Below are 23,480 nucleotides of genomic sequence, written 5' to 3'. Positions count from 1 at the left end.
ACTCAAATGGATTTGGGTAACACTCGTGTGAATGGGCTCACTTTGCTGACAATTATACTGGAAAGGCGGAAAATTCTTGACAACTGCAAAAAAAAAAATATTTATATAAAAAAAATAATGTTTTTTTTTTTAGCTGTCTATCCAATTTTGCAACAATCCAGTGGCATTCTTTGTGCGTTCTGATCCAAAACTGTGTCTTAGAATCTAAGACTTAGAATGTGGTAGCTCACCCTTGTTCAGTGATGCTTTGAGATACGAGTGACTGAACTCACAAATTTTTCACAATTGTGTCATTTTTACGTCGTAAAGCATAACGGGAATGCCTTTTAGCCCATTGCAACGTTTATAATTGTTCTTTAGAGAGAAAGGCTAGAACATATTAATACAGTTTCCATTCATTCCAATAGGAAAAAATGATTTGAGATACACTTGATTTGTGTTACAAGCATAAACATAAAACAAAAGAAATCTTGTTTTTCCTTCAAAGCTTCAGATCATAAGGGAAAAAGTTACCTCATTATCCTGAAATATAAAATACTTGTTCAAGATATTAAAGCCATGATGAATATGCTAATTTCCCCTTTTTAAATGCAGATTCACGCCCCCCCCCCCCCTCCCCACTTCCCCCAATCTAATGATAAAGGAACCTCTTATATGTAATTACTGTTATATTAATGCTATATTGCGTGCACTCTGTTGCCTAGTGACAGATGTCACCCAAAATAGATGCCTCCTATGTCGGGCTTCATGGACCATGAACGCCACACGTGTGATTTAGGCCATTGTGGAATAGCCATTTTGGATGAAGCCCTCCCCCAGATCATTCGCACAAACACTCTCTGGTGTTTAGTAGGCTTTTTTCCCCATTTTATTTGATCAACATTGTTGTTGTATAAAATGCAGAGCTCCTCATATTGATTATTTTGACAAACCAACAGACCAACAGAATATTTTGTTCTATGATAATATAAGCCAACACCAAATTTAGAAAGATACAATTAAGATACTAGCTTATCTTTATGCATGAGGAAGACAAATATTTATATTCTACTCTGAATATTCTGTTCTATGACAATATAAGCAAACACCAAATTTAGCTTATTTTTTTTGCATGAGGAAAAAACATTTATATTTTATTCTGAATATTCTGTTCTGTGACAATATAAGCAAACACCAAATTTAGAAAACTAAAAGAAAAAAAACTAGATTATCTTCTTGCATCAGGAAAAAAAAATCTGCATTTTAATGGACCAAAAACACCAGTTTCAGACCAAAAAGCGGAGAAAATGGGGTTTTGTGTAAAGAAACAATGCAAGTATTTCTACAAAACAAGACTGTAAAAGGATGTTTTTAAGCATGCTGTGAGCAATGCTGACTAGAGCTGAACATTTGTGACTTCCAAAGTGAAATTTGAAAAACAAATTTGACAAATATATGCATCAGTGGTAGTTAATGGTTGGATTCGAGTTGGCCTGCACAGCAGTGACTGAATTAATGTACTTTTTCCACAAGAAGTTGAATCAGTCCTTTTTTTAAGATTTCTTTTGCCACCTCCAGTTATTTCACCTTGTGTATTTTCAGATTGTGTCGAATTAGCAAGTTTTCTCCCACAGTTCTTTCTTGTCAGCCTGTTTGGGCGGCCATAAACCACGGAAACCACGGGCGCTTTAATGTCAGCACTCCGTCTCGGTTGTTAACAAGCCGTGGCGAGTGCGGCGGAAGCGACCCGACTCTCCCCCGCTAGTCCCCCAAGTGCACTGCAGTCACTGATTGCGTGAAAACACGCTGCAGTATTAATTACTGTTTGTAAACAATGCACTTTGCGGAGATTAGCGCACGTGCTTTGCATCCGCCGCACGCTAATTCTCGCCAGTGATTAAGCGGTGAGGCAAGGACAGCTGCTCAAGATGAGTTCATTGACATGTTTAATGAATTGCGCTTGAGAAAACGATTCAATCATTACTTTGATTAATTCTCCACGTGTCGGATAATGCGTCAAACGTCTGCTGGGTGCCAATAGCGGCGCAAACTGGTGGAATGAGGCTAACCTGTTTCAGAAGGAATTCATTAATCCGACCGTATGGTTTGCTATCGTAACGCTAACGCTCGCTTAGCACCGCAAGGTTAGGTCAATGGAATTTTTTTTTTTTTTTTACTAACACGCCGTCACTGTAGAATATTTTTTTATAACGTTTCTTCTATGAATTACTAGCAATGATAAAATTATACTTTTGATGACCCAAAAAAATCCATAATAATAAATCATCTTAATAATAAATAAATAATAATAATAATAAATAATAAACACTTTAATAAACTTTACAAACTTTTGGCACGTGATTTTGTAGTAGTAGTACTTAGTAGTACTTAGTAGTGTGTATATGTACTGTGCATGTACTTTACGTCTCACTTCTACATGTGAATCTAAATAATCTCCGTCATCTTTTCTCCATTGGGTGACACTCTTCATGATGACAAATTCCATCGCAGGCCCTCAAGGAGGCAAATTCCGCCTTTGCGTTTCTACAGCGCTAAGTGGCTCGTACGTTGCTCGCCCGTGCTTTTTCCTTCGCCCCCTCAGACACGCCGGCGAGTGGCAAACATCTAACGGAAGCAAAGCCAAGGCAAAATCATTTGAGAGAGATCTTGTCAAACAGATTAATCCCCCCACCCTGAGCCTCGGGGGTTCTGGACGCTTTTTCTGTCATGCTGCTTTGCCAGGCTCCCTCTTGATAATACCCCAAAGATAAAATTAATTGTGCAGGGAGATGTGGGATGGGGAGTATCCAAAAGGACCTTGAGCAATGCGTGAAATGCTTTTCCGTTCTCACTCGCTCTCTCTGCATGTGAAAACAATGTGAAAGCGTTCGTCGGGAACTTGCGGACTTTTCCAATAGTTACAATAAATAGACCGACGGGATTTGCCCTTGTTCTATTAAATAGCTTTTTTTATTTCATCGTCACGTTTTCAACTCAAAGGAATTGCGTAAAGCGGAAGTGAGCTGAGTAAATTAGCACACACTAGCTCCAGCTGTTCTCACGTTGGCACAACCCACAATAGAAGGAGGCGGGATCAGCAGTGGCTCATTTGCATAAGACAGGACCGCCTCCCCGAAACCGAGTCATTTTTTTTCGTATTTCTCAAGACGTCCTGGAAACAAAAGCGTCGAGACAAGACAGAAGCTAACGACAACCCACTGGGGGGGGCGTTAAGCTCGAAGGCCGGCCGGCCGGCTCAAAGGCGGCGGCGGCGGCGGGCGACAGCTTCTGCTAATCACGACGCTTTGAAGCCAAGCGGCTGACGGCGTAATCATAAAGTCACCGTGGGCCGCGTCAAATATCGGACCTGAAAGCAGATGACTTTTCTGCAAGCGTGGAAGCAAACAAAACAATGATTAACCTGCAGACCTCTGCATCTTTCCGGCTCCTCGCCATTTCTGTATATATATGGGAAAAAAAAATGCCTTCAAAAAGCTCCCCATTGACACACAGTACATCACTCACCGTGAAATACCTGCAAGGGATCAAGGCGGCGGGATAATGGCTCGAGAGAGGATGCGCTTTGCCGCCCCGTGACGGACATTTCCAATTAGACGAGGTAAATAAATAGTGACTCATCCTATTCTGTGATTCATCAGTCTATTGTGTCTTAAATCAGATCACAGCTTTGGAATCGTCAGTGGTGGCGGGTAGGGGGGGTGCCACAATTACAGATTTTTTTTTTCAACAGTAAATTTGAGTGAGATCTAGCAAATCTAGTGCAAGAACATCAAACATTAGAGATATTTTGCCATTTTCTCTGCTTTAATGCGCAATTCTTTGCGATAAAAAGCATCACTCATCTCACTCTCGGCTTCATCTCCACTGTACCCTCACTGACAGCAGTGCTATATATATACAGTAAGAACGTCTGGCTCTCGTTGTTGTCGCTGTCGGTAAAGGTATTCATCACCATCAAATAGCTTCAAAACCTTTTTGTAGTTCAAAAAAAAAAAAACGTTTGCTTCCCTCTCTTCTGTTTTACTGGACTCTTCATACTCAACTGAGCATAAATTAACATTACCAAAAAAAAACACATTGAAATCAAAGAATTTTTGTTATATGTATGTGTGTATATATTTATTTATTTATTTGTTCATTTATATCTTTTTTTATTTATTTATAAAATATATATATATATTATATATAATTATTTTAATGTTTATATATATATATATGTGTGTGTGTGTGTGTGTGTGTATATATATATATATATATATATAAATTATTATTTTAATGTTTTTAATTGTGTAGATAGATAGATAGATAGATAGATAGATAGATAGATAGATAGATAGATAGATAGATAGATAGATAGATAGATAGATAGATAGATAGATAGATAGATGTATAAATATATAAATATATAAATATATATATTAAATTGTCATAAAACATTTCGGGCCGTTGGAAACTCAGCCCCCAAAATGCAATTTTTCTCGGTTGGGGGGGGTCTCGGGGGCGAATCCATCCAGCCCACATCAGGCACAGCTGGTTGCGAGGGAGCACAGGTGTAACAAACAAGTCGCCTCTGGCCTTTAAAGCTCGCCCATGTGCTAATGATTGGAGCCCGCCTGGCCGAGTCTCTCCATCCCCAAAATCCAAGCAAATGTGCTCCTTCTGTGTCACAATGCACCCGAAGCCAACCAGCGCGCCATTGCAATCAGCCAGACACAGCTGGCTACCTGCACCACTGTAGATTAGTTCCTGTATTGCCTTTTTCAATTAACTCCAGCCAACATTATCACAACGCAGCATCGTGATTGTGAATACTTCCAAAGGAGGGGGGGGGTTGGGGCGGGCGAAAAATAGCCCCTTTTTTTGTAAATAAACTGACATGACTCATTAATGTGATGAATGGCTGTGCAATCCCCAACCCTCACCCCCTCTTCAAGCTTTCCCTCCTGTGGGCTAATTCCGGGGGAAAAGAAAAGGGCGAGCTCTTAAAACCTGCGCCTCAAAGTGCTGAAGCAAGCAAGGCCGCCAGCCAAACGCTCGCTCTTTTCAACTGTTGACGCTCCCAAGGACCCATCTCGCAGTTAACATCAAATCATTAACTTCACCCCGGCCACAGCCACTCGCCGTCGTAGAGAGATGCTGTTCCAAGGGAGGGGGACGGCAAAATGGAAAAAGGTCATCGGCAGCCGTGAAGGCTAAATAAGCTGTATTATTGGTTTGGGAATGCACAGGATCAACACTGACAGTTCTCCCCCGGAGTCCACAATGAGTCCGGATAGTAAAAGGAGGGAACAAATAAAACGTCACAACGTGCCACTTTATGGAAACATGTAATGTTGCAGCCATCTCATTGAATACTTCACTTCTGATGGTTTCCGTGGCAACCACACGAAAGGCGAAACGGAAGTTCAAAACTGCAGTTTAGCTTAACGTGGCATAGGACGATGTGAAATCTAGAACACCCGAGACAATGAAAACTTGGGAACAACTTCTCAAACATTAAAGTTAAACTTCTGACATGGAACTTCAATACTGCTGTTTAGCTTAACAGTATCCATAGCTACCTGGCGATTCCAGAAAAATTAAATATGGCTCAGGACAGTTACGTATAGCTCAGCTAGCAATTCCAGAAAAATTAAGTATACCCAAAACGATAACTTCTAAGCAACCTCTCAAACAATGAAGTTAAACTTGACACTCGAACCTTCAATACCGCCATTTAGCTTAACATGGCTCAGGACAGTTATGTATAGCTACACTCAGCTAGCGATTCTAGAGAAATCAAGTATACCCAGAACGATGACAACTTCTCAACAATTTCTCAAACTTGACATAGATGACACTGAACTTCAATACTGCTGTTATCATCATGACTCAGGACAGTGACTCCCGATTCCAGAGAAGTAACGTACACCAGGAACGATGACAACTTCTCAAACAGGGAACATTGGTGGAGATTTGACCTAGGATAGTCTTCTGGTGACCTCCACTCCTTGAAAAAAAAAAAAAAAATGTATTCCATCTTTGAGAAGGTTATACGAGAGTACAAGTGACTTGTGAAGAGCCCTCCATTTCCTCATCGGTTGGTAGCTCGAGCTGAAGTAGCACTTGAGTTCACACCATTTTGAGACAAGTGTGAAGTCCTTACAGGTAACAAAAGAACATTATGTAAAATTCTCCGTCCTTGGTTTCAGGCAGGATTGCGCAAGTCGCCTGTCTGGTAATTTTAGAACAGTTTCCGGACCGTGTCTGGGATTACCTTGGCAAACATATTCCCACTTCTTACCTTTGCCAATTTACTGGTGGGAGCCCTCGAGCCCTTGTCTTTATTACGGGAGTTCCTCATTGATCAATCACTGTCAGGGTAAAGAAGGCTGTTCTGTAATTGCTCTACCTTCTAATCATGAGTGACACCCGTTTCCCCTCCTCTGCCGCAGGTCTAAGCAGAGAGAATGTTCCTTGACTTTCACACCCAACGCCCCAAGGTAAGCTTTTTTTTTTTTAATGCACACACTATTTCTTCCCGTTATCTTTACAGCGAAATGGTCTTTGAGTGGAGCTTGGTTAAGACATGAGATTTATACTCAGTAGGAACAGCCTGGGGTGTGTTTTGATTCTGTTGTATGAATTGCATACACAGCTTAATTGCGCCATCTAGTGGAAGAGCTTTTAATTCTCTGCCTGTCACTACACGTCACCGGCATAGATAAAGACTCATTATTTGTAGTAAATAATATTCAGACGGCATTGAATCATTTCCCGTGGCACTGATGATCTTTCACGGCACGCTAGTCGGGAGGTCGGCTTGTGCTAGCAGAACTAATGGGAGACATTTTTACTCTTTCTTTCACTTCTTGCTTGTTAGCTCATGTCGTCGGTCCTGAACACAATATCTGCCATGTCATGATCTGTCTTGTCTTGTAAAAGGCGCAATTGTAAAGCCTCCATGTTCCAAGTCACCCTCACAAGACTCCGCCTCCCCTACCCCCTGATATGCAAATGCGGCGCTGCATTTCATGCAAATTTCCAACGCCACCGATTTGCCAATGTCATTTATGTGCCGGCTGGAGAACAAGCCTCCGTGATGTTTGATTCCGCTCACAGTCCGAAGAAGAGAAGGTCGCGTCTACACGACATGATTGTTTTATTCATCGCTGACGGATTAATGCTGATGCGGCACTTTGAAAAAAACCGCTTTCCCCTGGGAGAAAATAGTTCGACATTTTCTAAGATACGCCGGCCGACGCGTGCGTTCGTTCGGCCTTGGCATTTACGGAGATTGCGATGTCATTGACTGCGTAACTGCAAAGGATTATGCTCTGCGAGGGGGGCAAAGTTTTTAAATTTAAAATGTAATCAGTATAATCACCATAAGCAATCAGTTCCTCTTCATTTCACCTGATCGAGCCAGCCCCCTCCCCCCCTTCCCCCTTGTGCTTAAACGAGCCTGTTAAAAGTGGAAGTATCTTATCAGCACTCGGGATTAAGCCTTGACTTTGATTAACATCTGCACAAGTTTTTGGAAATATCAAAATTGGCGATTATGTTCAAGGGTGGGACACAGCGGGATTTGTGTTTGGATCGTAAAGACATGAAAAGTTATTTGGGGGAAGCGACCATTTTGACGCCTAAACAGGACGCAGGGTCTTCTCGATGATCTTGTCTCGATTTTCCTACTCGATCCGGCTTTTGATTGTCGCAATCCATTTGTGGACAACTCAGCCCTGGTTCTTAAGTAAATGCAAAGTGCACTCAGTGGTTTGTCCTGCTTCGTATTGGAGATAATTGTCTATTTCGACAAGCAGTGCTGACAGTGCAGGCGAGCCAATCGACTCTGAGGCTTAATGACTCAAATGATTGGTCAACATCGGGACATCATCAAAGTGCAGTCTGCGTGCTTCTTCCTAATGAAGTCACAGTGTCCACAGAGTCTGAACACTTTATGAATGTCAATTTCTAGCCAGGATGAATTTCTAGCCGTAATAAACTGCACTTTGGAAAAGCTCCCCGTAGAAATGGGGACGGTCCTTTTTGTGCCGGCGTGTGTTTCGGGAAGCTAAAGGTCAACGCGGGTCAAAGCCATCTTGGCCGGTACTTAAACACCGAGTCGGTCGGTGCCAGAATGGCTTAATGACATGCCGTGTAATGACTTTGCCATAAAGGGAATTAAATGTCTAAACGCTACGGGGATTGGCGTCGGCTTGAATTGAAATCAATGGGATGCATGGCCGGATCCCGACGGCGTTTGGCCGCTTGTTTAAAGCGAGCGCTTTTGCTATTGATGTTGTCGCTCAATGGGCGAGCCCGGAGTTCATTCTTTTTGAGACCGACGCATTGATCAGCAAATGGCGTGCTTACTTTGTGCTTTCGCACCTAGCCTTGCATTTATTATACTGCCAGCATTTGCCCAAAACCATTAAGCCTCAAGAAGCCAAGACAGTTAATGTTGAGGCTTAACACGGCTGCCTGGAATACAACATTCTGTTTTTGACACTGGACTTTTATGATGGTATTGGACCGGGCTGGTCCACCAGATAATTATGAGCCGTTAAACCTTCAGCGAGATTGCAAAACCGTAACTTTATGGTAACTTTGCTACACGTTAAAGATAGCGCCAAACCTAATATTACATACTACAGTTAAACATCTACTTACGAATTTGATTTGTTCCGTGATCAGGTTCGTCGATAGAAAAGTTTGTAAGTAGAAGCTAATTTTTTTTCCCCAAAGATTACATCAAAAACTTCGGACAAACTACGGGAGAACTTGTCAATTCAGTATGCTAACACAGGAAGTGGCTGAACGAAGTGTAGAGACAAAAATAAATGACTCAGTCACCTCACCAGTCTTTTTATTCGGGTTCGGAATTTCATTCTTAAGAGGAGGCTAAAAAAATCTTGAGTCTCCGTATCTCGAAAAGTTCATAAATTTAAACGTTCGTAAGTAGAGGTTTCACTGTACAGTCAATTTACTGCTGCTCCAGCTTCGACAGAGATTCTGTTCCCTTAATTACAAACCATCAACAACACAGTCATTCCGATATTGCTTCACTTCAACACCCCCCCCCCTTCTTATTTTCCAACTCTTTACTGTGAAAGCCTCAAGGAAAACATTCAAACTCACTCGGCAGAGAAACAGTCTCACAAAAAGCAACGCAGAAAACTAATCTGGCCAACATTGGATTGAACCAAAGACCTTTCGAAACCACCCAAGCTGCGCCCGGCGCGCAAACTCCGAAACTGACAAGCGATTATAAAAGCGCCTCCGGCTTGAGACAGTGTAATCCCCCCGATGTTGCCGTCTATGGAAGTCCGAATTAGATCCCTCAAACAATGTCGACTTGGCTAAACCCTCGGCATTTTAGTCCCAAAATGAAGTTGACCCCGTCAGTAAGCTTAAGGACGTGCGAGTCGTGTGACAAAGCCCTTCAGTCGTCGTAGTCCTCCATCTGCGTTCCATCTCTTCCATGTAATGAGTTCCTACTCCAGCCAGACCACGGGGGCTAATAAGGCTTTTATCTGCTTTTGATATTAGATATTAACACCTCATCAACATTAAGCTCCCGTCCGCCCGTCCCATTCGCATTAGCCGAACAATGTCTCCCAAAGAAATCTTCTAAAACTCAAATTAAAGCCCCTCGCTGAATAGCCGGAAGGATGCGGCTACCCATCGCTCAACTCCACACCTCATTTAAAAGCTTTGCAAATCGCCGTGATCTTTAAAAAAAAAAGAAAAAAGGATCCTCGCAATCTTGCATTTTGAAGCATATGAATGATAAATGCTACGCCGACGGCTACAAAAGTAGGTCTGAGTGACACAATCAGGGTTTTGTTGGTTTGGAAAAAACTATAAATAGAAACGTCAGTCAGGCCATCTTCGTGATCTTTCCCGCAGGGGGCGGAGACACATTTGTGTTTGCATCCGTCATAATGTTTCATCGTCATTAACATACTGTAGAAAAAAAAAGATGACGTGACAAGCGTCTATTTTAGTCTTTACAAATAATAAGAAAAAGGTAAATCCTGTTTCACAGTGCAAAGGTTTCAGACTTCTTATCATCCCTCATGGCATCTTTTTGTCAGGTGCGATCAGAAAAAAAAAAAGAAATAATAACTTGGAAATATAGCTGGGAGAAATAGAAAATAAATGACTCGGCTGTGGCAAGGAGCAGAAGGAAGACGGTGAGATTTATCAAGTGGAGATGGAAATGTCTGCCGAGTCTTTGTTGAAAAATTAAACGGAGGACCGAGTCCGTTTGGACCACGCGCCATACTTGAAATAAGAGGTCCAAAACGCTCTCGGCTTGGTGTTAAAAAGTTACACAAACACCCGGGAAATTTGTGTCACTTACTTGTAATGTTTACCAATTGGAAAACAAAGCACAGCAATGGCTGACGTTGCGCGATTAAAGACGAGCTAGCTAGTATCGTAGCTGACCGACCGCAATCTATAAACGTACGGATAAGTCGTCATATTGACGGATAAAGGTTAAACTATTAGGGATATGTTCTTTATCCATCTGAAACCACTTTTTTCAGCTCCTGAGAAGGATGCTGTTTAAATAACAACTACGAAAAAAAGAAAAACATGGCGAGTCAATATTGATTGATCCCGGAGCCTTAGCAATTACCTCTATGTGCAGAAGAGCATGTTAAGGTCAGTATTATCTTTGCTCATTTTACGGAACAGCAACCGGGCTAAATTAACGTGGGGTAAACACTTTTGCTCACCTTGATGAAATTTACGTCGGGAGTTAAAGGTCCGAGATGCCGCGCCCCAGGTTGACCCTTGATATTTGGCAGGACGGCAACCGGCGCTAAAACGACGGCAGCGTAAATCAGACGGGGCAATGAAAGCGAGCAGTGAAAATGTAATGAGGCTATTAAAATAATGTATTTTACGGGACAACTGGGTACGTTCTATTTGCATTGTTGAATGATGGGAGTGTTTGAGAGTCCAAAATAACTCCATTAATGTGAATAGGAACTGAAAGGATTAGTGCTAAGGGCAGTTTTTGGAACATGTACTGTTTGCGCAATATTTTTCCCGCGGTAATAGATTCTGTCAAATGTAGCACAATATGAGCGAGATTATCTAACGGAAGAAGGAAGACCAGGACAGACTAAATTTGGCAACAAAAAAAACTATTTTTTCATTTATTTCAATTAACATTCGGTAAAGGTTTTTATTGTATTCTGAAGTATATAATTAAAAGTTTAAGAACAACAATTCTGTCCTCAAGGCTCAAAGAAATACCATTTGTAATGCATGAAAAGTCATTACTGTGCTCTCATTGTCAAGAATTACCAATTTATTAGTGTGCAGAGGACGGCGCCCTGGGGTGCCCCCCCACCATCCGACCCAGATGGGTCTATTGAAATCAGCTGCTTTTGTAAACTAATGCTGTCTTGTCATTTTCCCGTGAAGTCTGTGCAGCGTGGCGCTGGCTTCCTCCGCACAGTTCAGGGCGATGTTTGATTCCAAAAAAACACGTCTTGTCGGATGCCAGATAAAAAGGGGGCGGCAGGTTGTGTTAACGGTGTTCTAGATAAACCCTAATCCCAGCCAGCCAGGATAAATCATGCAATGCATAGTGATAGTCGCGGGTAAACATGCTTACAGATGGGCTAAATGATAAAATATAGTATCATCAGTCACATCACAGGTGTTAAAGTCAAGGCCCGGGGGCCAGATACGGCCCGCCACATCATTTTAGGCGGCCCGCGAAGACAAATTGTGCATCAAATGTCAATTCTAAAATTTCAAATTGTTTTTACTTTTAAAAAATAGAGATATTGTAAGCAATTTTTATTACCATTCATTTTTTTTAAAATTATACAGATACGGCCCGCCACATGATTTTAGGTGGCCCACGAAGACAAATTGTGCATCAAATTCATGTCAATGCCAAAATTTCAAATTGTTTTCACTTTTAAAAAATAAAGATATTGTTAGCAATTTTTATTAATTCATTTTTTAATTTTTATTTTTTATTTTTAAATATTTGATTTAATTTCAATATTTCATTTTAAAATATTTGAACAGTTTTTATTAGTCTGTTTTGAAAAATAGTTATTCATCAGTTTGTTGTGTAGCCTATACTATATATACAATATGAGACGTTCATACATTTATTTGGATTGACAATTTTAATGGGCCTTTGAAGCAAACTATGACTATGATGCGGCCCGTGACAAAAATAAGTTTGACACCCCTGAGTCACATCATATGAAAGGCAAAGATGCTAAATTAACTCTAAAATCTCATCTTGGAGTCCAACAGTTGACCCATCATCGACTTGGTACACTAGTAGGAAATTTTACCAAGGATCCTTTGACCTTGTTTGCTTTCTCATTAGTACCTGTGACTCTTCCAGTGTGTCCACTGAGCATCTCACAGTCAGTCTTATCACCTCAGCTCACCTGCTGAGATGTGACACCATTGTGGGGTTCACTGAGGGATGTCTAACCCCGCCAGCCAAAGCCCGGGTGACCCTGTAAGCAAGAGTGACAACACAATAATACTCCCCGTGCCCTAATCTTTCATAGGTGGATTATCAGATTAGAGGCCCCCGCTTGTTTATGGCCTCGGCGACTATCGAAAAAGTTGATCTGTGGAGTTTATCGTACACTTGTCGCATTAAGGCGGTTTTCGGGCCACACGGTCGGCTGCGGATGGCAGATAAGGCGGCGACGGTTGAATAGGATTTTGGAAAAAATGAGAAACAAAATGCTTTGCCTGTCTTTCATTTGATTTCTTTGACCTTTTTTGATTTTTTTGTATAGAGAAACCAGAAATCAGAGGTTAGCTGTTTCAAAGAGGACGTAATCCGTCTTTTCTCGAGCTGCTCTCTTTCACAAACGCCGGCCCGTTGAGGATTCCCATCAATCTGCTGTTTTGACAAAGCCGGAGTCCATTATTGAATCCTTTCGGACGGGAGGGGACGTGTGGCTGGCTAATTTTAGCTAACGGCTTCCCTTTCCCTTAGCAAGCAGTGGCAGCAAACACTTTGAAGGTCGTGGCCTCTTCAAAGTGTCCCCGTCAGAGGATATCTGCGAATAACATTCGCCGATACGATCATTATCTAAATAAATAAAGTCTTATCGGATCCGCAAGGTGGGCATGTTTTGACATCAGCCAGAGTGAGGTTGAAACTTAAATGCGCCAATTACTCCAAATCACTCAACTGCTGAGAGTATTGTTCCAACAGTTATAAAATGTTTCCGATTTTATTCAACATGACGATTTCCTGAATCCCCACCCCCCCAAAAACTTATTACGTACATTAGACAAATGTGCTGCAATGGCAAAAGTGACGCACGAAAAAAAAAATCTAAGCAGCCGATCATACACTAAAGCGTCCGGGTAATCATGCAGATGAAATTCTCCGAGTGGAAATTAAAACGCCGTTAAGGTCACGTCTCGCTGGCTGTGTCTCCGTGCGAGTCTTAACCGGTGTCCTTGAAGGATTGTTGTGTTTTACATCATTTCATTTGCATAAGGTCAAAGAAATGTTAGGGAGAGTGCATCGCCGTGTGAAATCGCTCTTGGAAAGGAACTTCATGTTTAAGAACATAGACCTAATGAAGATATCTGGTACCGGATCCAGAAGATCATCGTTACAAACAACGGTTCGTAAAAAAAAAAAAAGCTGCTGACTTAATTTAAGCCTTAAATATACTTAGAAACGCTTTACCAGCCGTCTTATATGATAGAAATAATTTTTTTTCTGGTCAGTGGTGGCGGTCTTAGTTGTGTTTAGGGATCTTTTGGAACTTTCATACCATGGCCAATTTAAATCATGAATAGTTTGTGGTCACAGTGGTAGACCACTCAGCATTCCTCCTTTAACTTTTTTTTTAACTTTAAATGGAGGCCCAGAATGTATAGAAAGCCACAGATCCCTAAAAATACGCAACAAGCGGCGGATGTTTCCAAATGATGATCTGGATCTGTCGTCAGGGAGCCACTCGGCGCCCACAAACCGAACCAACGTGCCCCAAAAGATGAATCTGTAGACACTCTGTTGTGCGTATCTCTATTTAATGATATTATATGTCATTTCCCGAGCAAAGAAAACACCATTAGCTAACGCGCTGAGTCGTAGCGAAGCATTCTGTGCCCATTTCCAGTCCTGCTTGGTGCTAGCATAATTGAAATGAGCTAAATATCATCGCATTTGTCAAGAATTTTACTTCTTCGGCTTTCCGTGACTTAACTCAGGCCAGGTGCTAAAAATACGATACTAACCAGCACTAAAAGTGCCGAGAGGACAATTGACTGGGAAAAAAAAAAAGTGTTGACCAGAGATTGGAAAGCCGTTATCATTTCAACGAGAGCGATATGCTCGTAGTGGGAAAGGACAAAGAGGTCAGCAAAAGTGGAGTAAGTGCTCCCGCGGGCACAAACAGGCGAAGCATTCAAACCGACGACCCCTCCTCCCATCACAACCATTCTCCCCAACCTAACCCAAAAGAGTGAAAATTGATTTCAGCTTTATTCCCGCTCAAATGGATCAGCATGCTGGCGGGTGACCTGATGGTGGGACCCGTCTGCTCAAATTAGGAAGCCATTTGGAAGATACGGTTGACGCATGAATATACTGCCGCCACGGCGTTATTCCGCACATCAAATCATCCGGAGATCATCGAGCCAAACTGCCGATGGATGCTTTGAAAGATGCTTTGAAAGATTTCCGCGTCGCTAACTGTGACACAAATTGCGTCGTTGTCTTAATGATAATATTCATCATTTCCAAAAGTCATTACTATAAAACTTGAACTGCTTTTAATGTCATTTTTTTTAAAAGCGCTAATTTTTCGGTAATTGTCCAGTTTTACGACCTCATTTTCTTGGAAATTGGAAATCGTATCTACTGTATATTGAATTTATTACCCATGCTAAGTTGTTAATTTTATTGTAAAGTCACATCAATTATGATATTACAGTACCAAACTCATCTTGATGTGCAATTTTGTAAATTCCCATCATGCATCTGTTACGCAGCAACTTTTGTTTCTATTCAGCACCGTAATATTACCGAGCAAGAAGAGCATTGAAGGTTATCGGGATCATTTCTACCGTGCGTCCACTCCGCAGACCTTTGCGGCTTCGAGGTCTGCCAAAGCGGCATGCGCCCACAGCGCGGTGGATGCCGCGCCATGTTCGAGAGCATATGGAGCACCGGGGTCACGCGCACGCCCGAGCGTAGCGCATGCTTACAAAATGAGCCAAATGTACTCGCTACTGTCTGCTGGCCTTGGCAGCACTGATTTTTTTATTTTTTTTTCCCCTCCACGTTTGCACTTTCCTTCCAGCCAAGAGCATTTTTATTAGCCCCACTAAAAATCTAAGAGTCTTTTGAAAGCATTGGATGCCATCATTGGTTTGGAAAAAACAAGTCCTATATTTTGGTTCTGGAATTTGAGATTGAATAAGCAGAACATTTGCAGTTTGGATCTTTACAGTGGACCGTCTTCAATTAAAATAATCTTGCGTCACATCATGGCATCTTATAATGGAATGTCTTCAGTCAAGACAATCATGTATTCATTTTGGGTTCACCTTAATTGGCTGTCATTATGACATCGGTCCTAAGTCTTCAGATATGTACCGATTTTGGGTCTGGTATTTTCAGTGAAGCTTAGTATCAAGCATCACATTCCGTATGCCCACGATCCAGTTTCATTTAAACAGTACTGTAATTTCCGGACTATAAGCCGCACCTGAATATAAGCCGCACCAGATAAAAAAAAAACGGAAAATCCTAGATAAGCCTCACCGGACTATAAACCGCAGGTGTTTTAATTGAAATGTGCTAATTCCTATTACCTGGATTACCAAGACAAATCATCTTACAATATTGTAAAAATCTTGACAAATCTATAGATAAGCCGTAACGGACTATAAACGGCAGGGTTCAAAGCTTGTGCAAAAAGTAGCGGTTTATAATTCAGAAATTACCGTAGTTTTGATTTTGGAGTATAAATCGGTCTTTTCCAAACTCGAAGCAGAACCGAATCTTTCTGAGATGCCTTGCTTTCTTCCGGATTGTGACACACGGTATCTTCACCGGGTACCCTGTCAGTCAGCCATGCAAATCAAAAATGAAATGATATTATTCCGATCTGATGGGTGATAGCGGCACAATTCCGCGGCAGAATTTCCAGGTTGGTCCAAATGCGATGGGAAAGGAAACCCGCCTCATAAGACACTGGAAAAGTGCAAGATGATGAAGAGTGTTTACGGCCCACGCGGGGGTCGGCTTGTCAGAGACGACTCGCTGACATAGTAGCCGACCCTCATTTAATCACCATATTAATCCGGCCATCACGCCATCTTAATGACACCGCCGCCAGACGATCTATCTCCCGATTTGATTTAGGGCTCCATTTGTCATAAGTGACTGTTTCACTATTCAATCAATATGCCCCTTTCAAGGCACGGGACACCCCAAGACCTTAAGAGCTCCACGTTGGTGTCGTGAAGACTTGTTGTGATAAAGTAAATGCTTGGCCAGGCCAAAGGGGCGACGCATCCATCACGGCACGCCGCGTTCATCCCCTCGGGTTCTGTCGGAAGACGGCCGTTTTTCATAGAAGCTGTCACCGCCTCGCACGTAGCGACCGTGCGTCCGTCGGTATTCACGGGGACATTCTTCATGTGCGCTTGGAAACTTGATGAATTACAATGCACCCCTTCCCCTCCTCCCGCTTGATCCAACTTCTTTGTCGCTTGCCAAGTGGCGAGAAGCTGCCATGCTAGCGCACCTCCACGATATCACCCGCCACGCTCCGTCGAGCCGCCGGGCAAAGGCAGCTTTGCTCGCTCGAGGGGAAATGGGAAACAGCTGTGCCGCAGACAGATGTTGAAGGAGAGGGTGAGGTGGGGTTAGGGTACCTTTCCTCAATTGCAACACATCCTGGTTTCATCACCTGTCAGACAGATCGGACCAGTAAGATTTTCTCACTGATCTACGTTTCCGAGCTTAACTTGACGACTCATTTCAAAATGTTCTTGAGTTTAGCGCTTCTAATACAAGTGGATGTTAGATTTTGTTTTCCGTCCAATCAGATAACAGCATCGGTTGTCTTTGTAATGTCCTCGGAGCTCTTGGGAGTCAGTAGCATTGGTTTATATCATTTCAATTGTATTAAGAATGGGGCTGTTTCTTGAACCAATTACAGTGATCCCTCGCTACTTCGCGTTTCGTTTATCGCGGCTTCACTACATCGCAGATTTTTTTTCCAAATTACAAAAACATTTAAAATTCAAAATAAAACTTCTAAATTGAGGAAACGTGTCTAACCTTTAGGACAATGTAGTATTGCTCCAAATGTTCGTTTACATTCCTTTAGAAGTCCGTGTTAGCACGATCGCGAAGTAGCATCTTTCCGCTAACTCGTTAGCCTGCCCAGTACTTCTTGTTGGTAACCGTACGGATTTCACTTATCGCGGGTGGTTTTTGGAACCAATTATTCGCGATAAACGAGGGATTACTGTATATGTCAGAATCACCTCCCACCTCAACTGTCCACATTTTCCCAAATGACAAGAATCAAACCTCAGTGTGTCTCACTTGCAAAAAAAAAAACTAGCAAATCATTTTGCACATCATCCAAAGTTTAGTGCAAAATATTAGTGGCGGATGTTGAGAAGTGGTCGTGATTGCAGAGGCAAAAAAAAATGAAAAAAAAATCATGTAAATGAGCATAATCACAGCGTAAGCCATTTTAATTGCACCTTAATTTCATGTCTAAAAAGCAACTATTCACAGGAGGTTCCCAGCATACGCCGCGGTAGAATAAGAGCGAGTGGGAGTGAGCAGCATAATTGCGAGGAGTGGTGGTGGACCCGCGCGAGAATGTCACCTCAACGGCGGCAAACTTTTGGAAAGCGTGGAACTGTGACTGTCACATTGATGGGGAAAGACGCAGAGAAAAAGAGAAGGCGGTCCATCTTGGAAACGAATTTAAATAGTATTGGCTCTAAATATAGAGGCTTCCCCCCTCCCCCTCCCCCCTGCAGGGAGTGAAGATTGAGCTTTGTTGCAAACACCCGAGAAGCATCTGCTGCTGCTACTTTGTCGTCGTAGCAGCTTGTCGCGGCCTCAGATGTTCCTTAACACTTCATTTCCTCAACTTTTTTTTTCCCCCCAGCTTTTATGGTTTAATTGTGCTAATTGTTTTTGGGCACGTTCCACTTGAGCAAGTCCTTCCTTCGTTTCCTCTCCCAGCTGAACATGGCCAAATGTCAGAACCCGCTCCGCCAAAACATTTTACGAACCGTTACGCGACAATGGAATGTCCCGGGTGGTCCAATAAAATTTTGAGCCGATTCATGTTATGTTTTTGATTGTTTTGTTTGTGTTTGTTGTTATGGTGCAAGCTAGCATCATGCTAGCTAGCATCCTTATCACAAGCTAGGGCAGTCGTAGTTCCGATTTTTACATATGGCTTGAATAAGGGAAGTATTTATTGTTGTCTGAGCTGGTCTACCAACCTTTAGCCTGGGTGATGTGGTGTTGTCATGGCAACATAAATGACAGTATTCTCCTCAGCAGATCCAAAATCATATTCAGGCCGTTACATTAAGGTCCAGATTCAAGCAAAGCTAATACAAGGCCACACATTTTAGACTTTAATGTGAGTAGATAATCGTTGTCATAGCGACGAGTTGCTGTTTCATTTTGCGGCTGTTATAATTCGAAGCTACGTGTTCCGAGTGTTGCTTTTGTATAGTCAATGCCTTTTTTTTTTTTTTTTTTTTACTGTTTGCACTGCCACGTCCCAAGTTTAAAAATGTGAACCACGTAGGTCCTTTATTCACGCAGTGTGACATCGAGAGAGATCTGCCGCGGCTTGTCACGCTAAATGTCTAAATGTTCCGTCGATGCCTTTCTCGCACGTGACATAGCAGTCTCGCACGTCTCTGTACTTTGTGAGCGGACCTGTATCCAAATGTTTCACTCGCCGAATTCGAAGCACTCTTCGTTTTCATTTCCCCCGGGTCATTCTGACCCGAGCATAAAATCTCCTCAATCTGTCTCAGTAGCATCAGTCTCTGTGACAGGTCAGACCTTCTTTTTCCTTGTTTTTTTATGCGCTGACAAGGAAACGCATAAAACAGCAGACAACCTGGAGGTTTATTTCTTGTGCTTTTATTAGGATCTGTGCCCAATTCCTTGCACTTAACCCTCCTGGTACATTTGTTTGTTCATGGGTCAATCTGAGCCACAGTGTTTGGACATCAAAAAACTTTTAGTCAATATTAGTACAACTAGTAGAAATAGATTTATTTGGCTACTATTGGAAAATCTGACTTTCATAATATTTGATATAGTTTTATAGTTAATTTGTGTGTGTACATGTGACCAATTAAATATGGTGTCAAACTCATTTTTGTTGCGGGCCACATGGTCATTATGGTTTCCCTCGTGGGACTTAAATAGAAAAGGATAGAATACAAACAACAGAATCCAGTACAAAATAGTTTTTAATTTATTTTGAAAGTGGGATTGTAACAAAAATGTATTGCAATATCCAACTGTTATTAGAAAGAAAGACAATTTACATTTTTTGTATTTTAACAAGAAACATTGAGATGACACATGATATGCCTTTGTGGGCCACGTAACATGATGTGGTGGGCCCGATTTGGCCCCCGGGCCTTGAGTTTGACACCAGTGGTGTACGGGAATTAATTATTTTATTTGACCCAAAAAAATATATAAAGTGGACTTGTCCCCTTTTTAGCCCTTTGGGTCATATTTAATATTAGTATTAAAAATACAGTAGATTGACCATGGAAAAAATATTTAATGTAATTTTAGCAGATCTTTTAGACTAGAAAACAATTTTTCCAACATTTTTCCCTGACTGCAAAAAAAACCCAAAACCTGCAGAATGTTACGGTTGCCCGCTGTTGCCTCTTCCCGGCCGGCTAAACGACCCTCTGTCGGCCCAGCGGCGCAACGGCAAGGTGAACTGGGCGTCCATCCCTCATATTTGCATACGATGACTCTCCCGTGGGCCGTTGGTTGGGTGGCCTTCCAAATAAATACTCTGCGTGGTGTAACTGAGAGTGATGCATCGTACCGGTGGGCAACTTATGACTCAGCCCGGGATGATGCACGGCCCTCCCGGAGGAAGCCAGCCGAGACCTACTGACCTTGGTGGGGTGGCAAAAAAAATAAAATACGTTTTGGCATGCAGCAGCCTCTGCTTGACACTACTGAACTATTTATATCGTAACGTAATGTTAGCAACAGAAGTCATTACCTGGGGAAGGAAGTGTGCTTTTACTCAAGCTTTATTTTTATATTTATTTAGTTTGGAGTATAATGAGTTGTTAACCATCCTGTTTTGAGGATTGTTGAGGCCCCCCAAAAGGATTTGTCAAATGAAGAATAATCAAAGCAATTCCAAGAACTGTTCAGGCCTTAATAAGAAGTTGTAAAAACAAACAAACAGGAGTGTAAAAACAATAATGAAAGATTTTAACCCAATGAATTTTCATAGGAGCAAACTAAATGGATCGTTTTAATCTCCTGCTTTCTTCAAGCCAAGCCTTCTGGCGACGTTTGTGTGTGCGAGAGAGAGAGAGAGAGAGAGAGAGAGAGAGAGAGCAAAAGCTTCAAAGACTCAAATCAATCTCCTTAATTAATAATGCAAGGTGCTTGTCTTATCCATTAACTCCAGTTGGCCGTAATAACTTCAAATTGGGCTGGAGAATCTCAACTTTAAATCACGGTGTAATAGAAGTGAGCCCGAGAAGGGCGGGGGTGAGAACATGTAGCACAATAAGTCCGCATTGATTTTGTGGTCTTGCATCCCATCGGGTTGTATCAAAGCTGCACGGATCCAAACAGCGCTTCAAAAATCCCCAAGGGCATATTTAAAGTGGCGGTGTCTTATTTTAATTGCGTGTAATTTAAAGCGTCAAAGCCACCGGGAGCGTTTTACGCGTGCGTCCTGACTACTGCGTGATAACAACGACCCCACGTTACGCTAGGCGCCGCGATAACATCGTCACCTTTTGTCACCTTCCGCCGCTTTCCAATGTTCGCCGGGCCGAGCAACAAGAGGCGGCGTAATTGAAACGCCACCGTGGCGTTTTAGCAGAAAGCTTTCTGTCCGCATCGTGACACCAGAGCAAGGTAATTATGGAAACATACGGTTGTCCGACGTGTCTTTTAACCCTTTCGCTAATGACTTTTGCCCATAGAAAAAAAGGGCAAGGGAAGGACACTTGTGCCGTTAAGGAGACCTGTTGGCTAAAGAGAGGTATTCGGAAAACATAAAACTCAGAAGGGAGCTCTTTATTACAATTATTTAAATAGGATGTACTTTTGAAAAATTGGTTGGACGACACAGAAACGCGTCAGCGCTAAAAGCTAAGCGGAGCAGCAGTGTTGTTGGATGCACAGATGACTGGCGACTGAAAATTAATTGATGAGTGATAAATGAAAATACCGTCTTTCTGGAACTCGAGATTTCTGGTGAGCGGCTTTAGGAGTTTGGAAAGTGTGCTGTAATTCCGGAACCTTGGCATATTTAAAAAAAAATCTGACAAATTAGGAAAAAAACATTTTGGGCATATTTAGAAAAAAAAACATGGCATATTTAAAAAAATATAAAAAAAATGCTTTAAATTATTTTTTAATTTTAAATTATCCTCTCTGAAAATAAATGATGTTCAGCAAATGTTGACGTAAGCTTTGCAAGACCGATGGTCCACTCTGAGGTTGCCACATAGCGTTACAGCAATTGCTAAATGGTTGTTGCTTCAAAGCCTCTTCCATTGGCAGCGGCTTCAATTTAACTCAAGATGACCCACTTCAACTCCATTAACGTTCCTGGCTGAATGGGATAGAGGGGGAGGGGGTGTCCCCCTAATGCCAGCTCACCTCGGGCAAAAAAAAATGTCTCCGTCTACCTCTCTCGTCTCTCTTTCTCTCTCGCTAATGGAGCCCAAAATTACCCACCCCAGTCCATGCAAAACATGCCGAGAGCCCTGAGGTAAATCACAGTGTGACCCGGCCAACTGGAGCTTTTGTTCCATTTGCTCTCGTGGCTGTTGGCAAACATGCCGCCGCCGCTGCTGCTGCGACGACACAAACTGAAAGGCGAACGGCGAGGCTCCGTAGCACATGTCGGCTGCCCAGAAGCAGTTGTGCAAAAGAGCCTTCGTGCCAATTTAGTAAAGTAGCAACTGTCAGATGATGTGATGACGACATATGTTGGATTTTTTAAGAAAAATTCATCTTTGATGGGTCCGATTTTTCATCCATCTTTGGCGGCTGCTAATTGAGACAGGAAGAACAAGGCATCAACTGTTCTTCTTCGCCGCTAAACGCCGATTAGACGCCGGGGACCATCTGGTCCGTCATCGGCAGCCAGTTGTTCCGTTGGCGCCGATCTGCCGAGCATCACCGCCGGTGCGACTTTGTTTTTGTGACGTGCGGAAAACCGGGGGGGATTGATTTCCTCTCCTGCATCCCGGCAAATATTTCTGACAAAGACATATGGCAGAGAGAAGTACGCGGCAGCAAGCTGCCAATCCTCCAACCCGGACTGTTTACGCTTGATCGTTTCGGGCAGCGTGCGCATTTAGTCGAGTTCCGTCTGGGGAGCCGCTTCAGGCACGACGGGACGACGTGGCGGCTCCTTGTCTCAGCATTTGAGGTGGCGACCAGAAGAAAAAAAGACCTTTGTGACACAACACTCACTAATATGTTCTGTCATTCCCCTAACGCATCTTTGAGAACGTGTCTTTGGCCCCTTCAGCCGTTGGAATTTTGGGGGAGCTAGCTGACATTCCGTGTTTGCTGGCGGTGGAGTTCCTGTCTGCGTTGTGGCAGCTCGGCTGATAGGCAGCCCTGTGGACTGGCAGGCTTTTTAAATTGCTCCCGGGTTGACGGCTGGCTGTCAGAAGGGGCAATTTATAGAGAATTTCCAAAGGGGCAAGGGGGGGGGGGTATCCAGGTAAGGGACTTTGACCCCAAGAAGACATCTCTCTAATCTGGATCAAATTAAGGCCAATACTCAGATTGTATTGCAATGGGAATTGGAAGGAAGGCAACACATCATTTTGGATTTCCCGGCATTCCTCCACATTTAATCCACCGCACCAGATACCGACAAATGAACCGGGCTATCAGTTTGAACCTGTGGGGCGCGACCCTAACAGCATCTCGGCATTGTGACCGATTCCTTCTCGCTAGCTAACATGGCCACACTAGCGTCAGACGCCGTTTTCAGAATCTCGGTTCTCTCCCTTTGCGGATTTAATTTTTCTGTCAATCTAAAAGCTGTTAAACTTTTCAAACAAAGTAAGAGTTCCAAAATGGCCAACCAACTTGAATAAAACACCTTCATCGATCGTCGCCTCCTTGCATATGTCTCACCGTGTTAACAAACAGCAACAGTTTTCTCTTCCGCAATCGGCTCCATGCTCGGATTCAACAAGTTATTACCTGTTGT

The 23,480-nt window shown here is 42.6% G+C and overlaps 1 protein-coding gene across 31 annotated transcripts in view; it reads left to right on the top strand.

The window, feature by feature from the left end:
• The window catches only part of LOC119128338 (receptor-type tyrosine-protein phosphatase delta-like), a 198,862-nt gene that overhangs the window by 83,724 nt on the left and 91,658 nt on the right, over positions 1-23,480 (top strand). For all 31 annotated transcript variants that reach the window (XM_037260618.1, XM_037260617.1, XM_037260615.1 and 28 more), the window contains exon 8: positions 6,435-6,482. The gene's annotated coding sequence lies outside the window, so the exon portion shown is untranslated. The remainder of the gene's footprint in view (positions 1-6,434; positions 6,483-23,480) is intronic.

This window comes from Syngnathus acus, chromosome 10 (genome assembly GCF_901709675.1).
Source record: "Syngnathus acus chromosome 10, fSynAcu1.2, whole genome shotgun sequence".
Taxonomy (NCBI): Eukaryota; Metazoa; Chordata; class Actinopteri; order Syngnathiformes; family Syngnathidae; genus Syngnathus; species Syngnathus acus.
This window is presented reverse-complemented; position numbering and strand designations above follow the sequence as displayed.